The sequence below is a fragment of the Glycine soja genome, chromosome 3 (genome assembly GCF_004193775.1).
Source record: "Glycine soja cultivar W05 chromosome 3, ASM419377v2, whole genome shotgun sequence".
Lineage (NCBI taxonomy): Eukaryota > Viridiplantae > Streptophyta > Magnoliopsida > Fabales > Fabaceae > Glycine > Glycine soja.
The window spans coordinates 32261262-32271345 of record NC_041004.1 but is presented as its reverse complement, the minus strand read 5'-3'; the positions used below and the strand labels follow the sequence as shown (position 1 = coordinate 32271345).

Below are 10084 nucleotides of genomic sequence, written 5' to 3'. Positions count from 1 at the left end.
TGATTTTGTTAAGCAAAAAGAAAAAGTGGAACCGGATTCTGGTGACGTGAAGGCCATGCATAGAGGCTAGCTTGACTTTAGTGCAAAGAGGTAGGTGGTGAAGATGGGTTTGGTCGGATCAAGATTAAAGCAAAATAAAATCCAAATTGGACAGAACATCATCGGTTGGATTTAAGATTTTCGTAGAACGTGTTAAGATGAGTTTATCCATGTTTTCATCAAGCTAATTAACATTTTGTTAATAGGGTTAATTTAGTGAATTCCAACCCGTTCTAATTAGGACTCAACAAACATAGGACAAGACTGCGGTTTGTAAAACATAGATATACTTGTCTGAATAGGTTAACAACTATAAACAACACATTCAGATCAAACGACAGAAGTAGAGAAGAAAAATAATTGAGAACATCCAATCCTATTTATAAAACTCTTAGTCTTCACAATCTTAACTTTTTAAACTCTTACTTACTTAAACTTGATGGTGTGTTTTATGTAGGTTTGATAATCAAAATTGAGAACATCCAATCCTATTTATAAAACTTTGTCCATTAGAAAGCTCAACCTTAGTGGATTAGAATGTAGATATGATTACGATATTGGGATAAAATCATGTGGACACTAGATAAATCATGTACAAAAACATATTTCTCATGGAAATAACAATGGAAAAAAAAACAAAAACAAAATAAAATAAACTATGAAAAGGAACTAAAATTTCCAACAAACTTGACTTTTGTTGTAAACTTCTATATGCTACTCCTTTTACCATATTCAATGAAGGTACTTTATTTACTAATGATAAAAAAATGACTTGTTTAACATTTTTTTTAGAAGAGACTTGTTTAACATATTATATATATATATATATATATATATATATATATATATATATATATATATATATATATATATATATCGTAGAATTAAATAAGTATACAACTACAAATTATAATGTCAATTTTAAGATAAAGAAAATCTATATAAATATCATGTTTGATAGAACATTTTTTATAAGTCAAGAAATTATATTATATATAATACATAATTATTTAAAAGTTATACCGTTGGGGAAAAAAAACATGAGATATAGGATCCGATTAGAATGACTTGAGGTAACACAAATTCATTCTTAAAATATATCGGGTCTAACTTCCTAAACTATACCTGCCAAAAAACCCTATATAACTGTGTCATTAAGAGAAGTTGATCATCAATATCCTTAATTAGTCAGATTGATTGGGATTATAGTTCATTTTCTGTTTTTGATTCGGATCCACTAGATTTCGTTGGATTATTTTAAGTCAAGTCAGATCACAACCATTATAGATACAATACTTCACTAATCACTACTACAAAAGCAAGAATTAACATCGTCAAATCTACATCGATTATTGAAAAACCGATGTAGTAAATTTTGCGATGGCATTTTTGAAATTTACACAAACTTTTTGACATGCTAACGATGGTTATTGTAAAACCGGCCTTGATATGCATGTTACCACAGAGGTTTTGTCAAAACCGCCTTTGTTTGTAATCAGACCACTATGGTTTTGTATACCATGTGTCTTTGTATCCTCAGTTTTGTATACACAAACCCTTCATTTTCTCTCTCTCTCTCTCTCTCTCTCTTATCTTATCTTCTCCGCGATTCCAGAACCTTCCACAGCCTTAATCCCCCGCTCCGCCTCCCTCTTCCCAACGCTGCCATATCTGTCGCCTCCTTCGTCCTCTGCCTCCTTTGCAACTTGCTATTTTCGGACTCCTCCACTGCCATTATCGACTCCGCCACCGGCCACCGCCTCTCCTACAGCGAGCTCCTCCACCGCGCCAAAACCTTAGCCTCGAACCTCACCATAGTCCTCAAACTCACCAAAGGTGACATCGCGCTTGTTCTCTCCCCAAACATCCTCCAAGTTCTGATCCTCTACTTCGAGCTTCTTTCTCTCGGCGTAGTCGTCTCCCCCGCAAGCCCTCTCTGCACGCGCTCCGAGATGACGAGCTTCTTCAACATCAGCAACCCCACAATTGTTTTCACAGTAACCTCAGTCGTTGAAAAAACACGCCAGTTTCAAGTAAAAACTGTGCTACTCGAAGAGGAAGGAGCCAACGGTGGTGCTCTTTGCGGTGTCGTTTGTCCACGTGTACGGGTTCACATTCAGCCTAGGGGCAATAGTGCTGTCGGAGACGATGGTGGTCATGGAGAGGTTCAGCTTGAAGGCGATGTTGGGCGCCATGGAGAGGAAGGAAACCAAAGAGGCTTTCAAAGCTATGTTGCCCAACGTCCTCGTCATCCAGGTTGGTTATCTTTCCTAAACCATATGATAACTCATTCTTAAAAGAAATTATTTGTTAATATATATGGCAATGAAACCAAATTATACACACCAAGTCTATGTACACCTTTGTTAGGAGTTGCTTTATTTTTAATTTTTTTTTTCTTTATATTCCACCACATTATTGATTATTGAATTGGATGACACGAGTACACGCTCCTAGGAATAAATGGTCTTAAGGTCTAGCAGTGCTTTCTGGTCCTCACGAGTACACACTGATTACCTGCATCTTAGGATTGTGGATTAGCTTGGTGTGAATGGAGTTGTTCTTACCAATGAGCTTTATAATATATTGTGCTGTAATTGTTTGTTAAAATTACTATGAGAGTACAAGTCTTGTGTTTTTCTTAACTTGAAGATATATATACTCTGGATTAACTTGTGTTTGTTAAAATTACTCAATAACAAGATTTTTTGTTTATATCGAAAGGCAAGCATAAGATGTACATGTGTTTGCTAGGAGGTTTTCTAGCAGATTCCTTCCTTGGCAGATACAAGACAATTGGAATCTTTGCTTCAATACAAAGGCTGGTTCAATTTGAAGGAAGCAAAGAGTTGTGGACCTTTTGTTATCCACTGTCCTTTCAGTGGTCAATAATTCAATATGAAGCTTCTGTTTGAGTATCTTTTCTTTTCATCACTTTGATATGCTTTTTATTTGATCTATCATAATGACTTGCACTATGTTATAAGACCTACCAGATTTGCTTTATGATGATTTGATTGTGATGGGTCATAATTAAGGGGTGCCTACCTAATTGTGGAAGGTTTTATACGTGTGAAAATTCAAATTTTGTTTCACTTTAATTCTTATGCACTAAAACAATCAGGAATCATATGATAACCCAAAAAAAGAAAGAAAGGTGTAAAAAAAAGCAACCAGAAATCATAATAAATATACATTTTTAAAATAATTATCAGAGTAAAATATATTTGAGATACATGTAGAGTTTAACAATTTGAAAGGTATTAATTTCATTCTTATAATTTTTTTATATTAACACTACTAGAAATATAGTTTTTTACGACGCACATTCTAAGACGGTTATTTGCAACCGTCTTAGAATGTGATGCGGTGGCAAACTTGTAATTATAATATCTGAAAATTATTTTTTACAACGTACATTTTAAGACGGTTGTTAATGACCGTCTTAGAATACACTTTGATGGCATTTTTGTAATAATAAACAAAACAACGACGGTTTTAAGGGAAAACCGCCTTCGTTTTAATTCCCAAATTACGAGACATAGCGCCACTGGGACCTTTGCTATTCTTTCTTCTTCTACTACTCGTTTTAATTGTGACTGAACCAGAAAATCAGCCACCATCATTTTCATTCTCCTCTCTGTTTTTTCTATTTCCTTTCTCATGGCTCCCTATTTACTTGTTTTTTCATTTTTGCAGGGTTCCTTTTGCTCATCACCACCTTCTTCATATTCCCTCTCCAACCATGGACGTGGGATCGTGGAGTTCTTCTCCCTCGAAGATGAAGTCCCGATTCTCCTTCCAAGATCGCCTTATCCGTAGAAAGAATTCTCAAGAAAACGTAAACCCTAACCTCTCTCTCTCTATATTAATTTCTGGATAAAGAAAGTTAAAAAAACCCCTAGATTTGAGAGTTTTTTGTTCACTTTTTTTTATAATTTCAGAGTGGATGAACAGTTCTCTATGGTCCACCCCCTCCGACATGATGGTCGCCGGCCTCAGCCTCGGTCCTTGGTCGTTTCATGGCTGGGTGGTGTCGCACGCCCTCAACGGCGATGAAGAAGCCGCGGTAAGTTAATTCATTTTTCTACCACGACACGGTTTCAACTTAACTGATTATTGTTATTGTTACGCAAATGGAATCTTTGAGAAGAGAGTTGGCTGCAGGGCTACGACTGGTTCACGAGACTTTGTTGGCATTGATAAGGTTAGTTTCTATATAAGGGTTTGTTTGGGTAAAATCAACTTATGCATCTCAGCTTTTTGAAAAGTTAGTTTCTATATAAGGGTTTGTTTGGGTAAAGCTTATATGAAAGCACTTCTAAGAGAAAGAAGATGTGGAGCGCAAACCTTCTCAATTTTCACTAACTATTTTTTGTTTTCTTGAAAAAAGAAAATGGGAGTTTGGAAATTGAAATAGAATCTGAATTTGAGGATGTACTTATGGTGCTGAATTATATTTGGTTTGGAATGAAGATGGTAAAAAGAGTGGTTGATATAATCAACGCCCGATAAGACTATTGATGTAAAATTGAAATAGTTGATGGAGGAGGCAAGCATGGCTTTCTCTTTCTCACTGTGATTCAAAAAAAAATGTTGCTAATGCAATTTGCGGATAGCACGGGTTCTTTTCTGTCATTTCGGAAACTTGGAGGTGCTATTTAATTTTGGATTTCTAGAGAGAGAGAATGAGAGATTGTGTCGTGAATTAGAGAAACCAAACCTGAATGTCGCACCGTTCATAGACATGACATGGATATTGAGATTTGTCTACTTCTAAAGTTATAAGATAGAGAATTGGTTGGTATTGCAAGTCTGCAACATATATTAATATAAGATTTTAGTTACTGCGTACATCCTAATGAAATAGAAATACTATGTTTTTTAAAGTTTAAGGACCAAATTCATCAATATAAAAATCCATGGATCTTGACCATGTTTGACCGAAATTTAGAGATTAAAAATACATTTTTTTTGTACTATTATTCATCTACCAATTGTTATGGTACCCTGCCAGTATTGGAACAAACATTTTAAAGAAAAGTAACAAATAATGAAAGATGCAGACTAGAGGCATTGTTGATGTTTGATGAGTATTTGACATGGATATGGGCTTAATACCAATATGATAGCATGGATATTTGATATACAATGTGTTTTTTGGTTATTAGTTTATGCATCTTTTAATGAATTTTTACTGGTTAATTCTTACATGTCTTGTGCAGAGACCACGTATGACATCAGAATTTTTCTAAAACATTATTCTGACTGTTTTTTATTTTCCTTTTATCAGACCAGCCAAAGAGTTTTTGAACAAACAAGGAAAGAGAATTCTACTGATATTTTGAAGCTGGAAGTATGTGATGCTCTGGCAGAGTACAAGTATGTGAGCATCTTTTACTGAACTTTTATTGGTTAATTCTTATCTACTAATAAAATATTGTGATTTACTGAAAATGAGAATGTTCTGGATCAAATCATTGATTCTTTAACTGCTATTGCTAATCCAACTGAAAATGAGATTTTCAAATCAAGATTCAAGTAAAATTTCACTTAAGCTTGGTAAAGTCAAAGAGAATGGCATAGAGAAGGAATTTGATCCCTGAAAGAAGGCTGCGGTATTAATTCTTGGTGCTGGTCTGGTCTGTCAACCAGTTGCCAAAATGTTATCATCATTTGGAAGGCCATCATCGAGCCAATTTGATGGATCATGCCAATTTGTGTAAGTACATTGCACAGGTACGTTTGTCTCTTAGGAAATAACTGACCTTCATTAATATATATATATATATATATATATATATATCCAGCGTTCAATTTAATCAAAGTGAACTTATAATTAATTATTTAATCAATCATTTCATAATGTCAATTCATGACTTTGCTAACGTGTAGACATGCTAAAATATAACTAGCCATATTATCTCTGTAGTTTACACTAGTCTTACTTGTAAGACATCTTTTCACAGTTCTTACAAATGGAACGGAAGATTACCCATTTACACGACAAATGAATTTTCTAAAATTAAGTTTTGTAAATAAAAAGATTAATTGTAAAAAATAAATTATCAATAAAATTTATAAATATTTGATATCAATAACTCGTGACATCTTACCTTAAAAGATATAAAACATATGTGATCTTAATTAATATTTACATGATGTATACTGTTATTTAATAACATATGTAAACTTAAAAACCTCTAATATTTAATAAACTATCTACTAAAATAAGTAAACATTTAATATTTAGCATGTTAAACACGTCTAATATTTAATAAAATACTATTAACCAAAATAAGCAAACATTTATTATTAGCATGTTAGAGTGAATTACAAATGATAATTGCAAAATTAATAAAAATAAAATAAAATGCTTAGATTATTTGATTTAGTTGAGCAAAATTTGGTTTAGTCTAAGCCCATTAAACATTAATTGGGTCATTACATGAACAATCATTCGATCACCAAAAAAAATGTAACTAATACACGTACACAATATTTGGCATTAAAAGCAGGCAAGTTAGGTATTTGTATATTGGGGCCATTGGTCCGTGGTATTTTAATCACCCATTGAAGTAGAAATAGACAGCTACTTTAATTTCTTTTACATCAATCTTCGATATTATATTATTAATTAATAATTAATATTTTCGCAACTAAACCTCTCGAAAACTAGCTTTTTTAATAAAAACTTTTTTTTTCATACTTTTCTTTATTAAAGAAGCTGCTTTTTTAGAAGCTCTTTTTTCTGAAAACATTGTTCAATCCAACTTTTCCTTTTCACAAGAGAAACTCAAAATAAGTTGGGTCAAACACTGCCTTAGTTACTTATGTATGTATGTTTTTTATTCTTATTGCTATTTCCTAATGCCAATGTGCAGAGCAATGCATGCTGCAACAGTTCCAATTCACCCTCTTGTGATTACAACCTGGTAATTCAACTCTTCCTCCTGTAATCTAATTTACTTTCATACAATAATCAAACTCTTCTTGATCAGTCATTTTCCATAACATATGTTTGCCTTTTTTATTTAATTATTATGAATTTTCAGGTGTGGCTTAACCATATCTTGTTTCACTTGTTAAGCTTTGGTGAAATATACATTGTTTACTATATTGTGTCATGTGTTTTAATTTTTTTATATCATTGCAGTTCCTAATCCTGATATCAATTATCAATTTGCATATTTTCTGGCTGTTATCAATTCAGTCATTGGTTAAAAGACTTAACCCTTTCTAAGTTGGGAGGATGGGATTAAGAACATGAGGCTTATTGAAACTTGTCTGGGAAGCAAAATGAGGAGTTAGAAAATAAGAGGACAATCCAATTTTTTCTTTTCATTAATCTCTGTTGTATCCATTTATATATGCTACTTCTTGGTCAATGTCGTTATTAGGTAAATTATTTCCACTTACAGTTTTCTGCATTTTACTATCTTTTGGAATAAAATTTTAAATTCTTGATATGATAATTCTGTTAGATGTTTCATCCGAAGAACAACTGCATCCTATGTATTTATTTATGTGGTTATGTGAATGTGTGTGCGATTCACACTGTCAACATTCTATGCTTGTATACTTGGTACATAAGCAGTGTCCATAATATTCTTCTCTGTATTCACCATTTTCCAATGTTGTGTTTTAAATGCTTCAGATCTATCAACCAACTAAAGAAGAAAAACAAGAAGATGTCACTCTAGTTAAAGAGTCCAAGGAAGATATGATGAAAGAGTATGAAAAGGCAACATTACGTCTTGATAAAGCTCATCTGGTTTGTAGTTTAGTGTTCAAATCTTTTCATTGTTGTTTTAGACTATTTTTTCCTAAATCACATGTTCGTCGTTACATGGATGATATTGGACTAATTTAAAATGATGTATTATTGTATTGTAATGGATATAATTATAAATATTGATTTTTTCACACTTGTTGTAGTCAAAAATCATTTTAAATATTGAAAATGATTATTATAGTTTTGGTTCCCATCAAATTCAAAAAAAAAAATTAAAAAAAGGCAAAAAAAAAAGCCAATGCAATACCGAAAAAATTTAAAAAAAAGGCAAAAAAAAGCCAATACAATACCAAAAAATAATTAAAAAAGATTAAAAAAAAGGCAATACTACGACGGTTATTGTATAACCGTCTTAATATATTGCACCTATTACGCCGGTTATTTCACAACTGGCGTAAAAAGTCATTTTCGCATGTCATATACAACGACGGTTCATTATCAACCGTCGTAAAAGCTTGGACATACAACGATGGTTTATTGTCAACCGTCGTAAAAAATCTTATTTACAACGACGGTTCCTAAGACCGTCTTTAAAATACTTGCACCTTCTACGACGGCGGCTATTACGACGGTTCAAAACCGTCGTTAAAAGAACTATTTAACCGACTTAAAATGTTGTATTTGCAGTAGTGTAATTTAGTCCATTTAGAAATGAAACATGTTTTTTTTATAAGAAGTATATATATAACTTTGGATTTGAAGAGTTTTTAGGATAATCTTGTACAAAAATTACCACGAGTGAACAGTGAAATAGCGTCCAACTCATGATGATCACATTCAATAGTTAGTAGTCATTTTCCTGCATGTCATGTTCTTATCTTATATGCCATCGCTAGAAGACTATCGTTAATAGCTTTGTGGCTTCACGTGAGGTGATTGGTCTTTACAATCTCATTTTCAAATTATTTTATTATGTAAAAGTAATTGATCATTACAATCTCAATTGCATCCTTATCAAGTTAAGGGCTGATGAGATGGTCAAGACCTCTTAGTTTGTTTGCTGCTAATGGATATTGCACTGAACATGAATTGGTTTCATGACTTTGAGATGTCTATTCTCATGTTATTGTCAATTTCTTGTATGGCTTAACGACTAATGGTATCCTACGTGATGAAGACAAACTACCTAGCATAATGGGCCAAGGAATTTTCAGAAGACCAACTAACAACTTTGCTTTTGTTATTTAAATTTTTTTAAGGTTTGGTAGAATAATGGGCCAAGGACTATGGAGTGGGACTAAATAGACGCTTATATAGAATTGGTAGAATTTGTCATTTGATTGCTAAGCATTTTATTGTAAATTATACTCAACTGAATTGTTGCCTAAAATATTATTTCTTTGGAAAAGTAAATATATATTTTTGTTTTACACTATGGAGTGGGACTAAATAGATGCTTATATAGAATTGGTAGAATTTGTCATTTGATTGCTAAGCATTTTATTGTAAATTATACTCAACTGAATTGTTGCCTAAAATATTATTTCTTTGGAAAAGTAAATATATATTTTTGTTTTACACTATACAAATTTGCAGTATGTTGATCTCTGGGTCTTGAAGATATATACTAGCAAGGGGATACACCTATTGTCCAGAGGTTAGTTGAGTTACCTTTCTTACATGGGAAAAAAATGCTTTCAAGACAATCCTTTGGTGAGTTAACTATGGTGACTACTAAAAAGTGAGAATCTTTGGTCAAATTTTGGATACATTTTATTCCTGATTTATACGAAGTAGCTTTGCTTTTACTTCTTTTTTTTCTTCCTCCAGAATGAATGACTAAAAGGCTAATAGTGAAGAACCACTACTACAAAAAACACAAACAAAGACGGTGGAAATCTAACGTCGTCGAAAGTTTACGACGGACCTATAAAACGCGTCTTAAAAAAACATTGCCTTCTAAGACGGTCGTTAGTTAAGCAACGTCTTAGAAAGGTAACTTTCTAAGACGGTGGTTAGCTAAAAAACGTCTTAGAAAGGTACTTTCTAAGACGCTTCTTTGCTAACCACCGTCTTAGAAAGTTACCTTCCTAAGACGTTGCTTAGCTAACCACCGTCTTAGAAAGGTAACTTTCTAAGATGTTTCTTTGCTAACCACCATCTTAGAAAGTTACCTTTCTAAGACGTTGCTTAACTAACGACCGTCTTATAATGTTATTTTGACAAAAAAATATTAAATTTAAAAAATAATAAAAGCATTATTTGCTATCAGTAGTTTCCATGTTTTGGGACTTAGTAACATAAGAATTT

At 32.7% G+C, this 10084-nt stretch overlaps 1 long non-coding RNA gene across 4 annotated transcripts; it reads left to right on the top strand.

Annotated features, from left to right (window-relative positions):
* Positions 1–3587: 3587 nt before the first annotated feature.
* On the top strand, positions 3588–9620 carry LOC114406468. Of its 4 annotated transcripts, none has more exons than XR_003665433.1 (7): positions 3588–3880; positions 3984–4108; positions 4193–4246; positions 5333–5778; positions 6924–6974; positions 7697–7813; positions 9371–9620. It is a non-coding gene; the product is annotated as an uncharacterized LOC114406468 (long non-coding RNA). The 4 variants fall into 4 exon arrangements; XR_003665435.1 differs by lacking the exon at positions 9371–9620 and having other exon boundaries at positions 5333–5421; positions 5695–5778; positions 7697–7967; XR_003665434.1 differs by lacking the exon at positions 9371–9620 and having other exon boundaries at positions 5333–5421; positions 5575–5778; positions 7697–7967.
* The last annotated feature ends 464 nt before the right edge of the window (positions 9621–10084 follow it).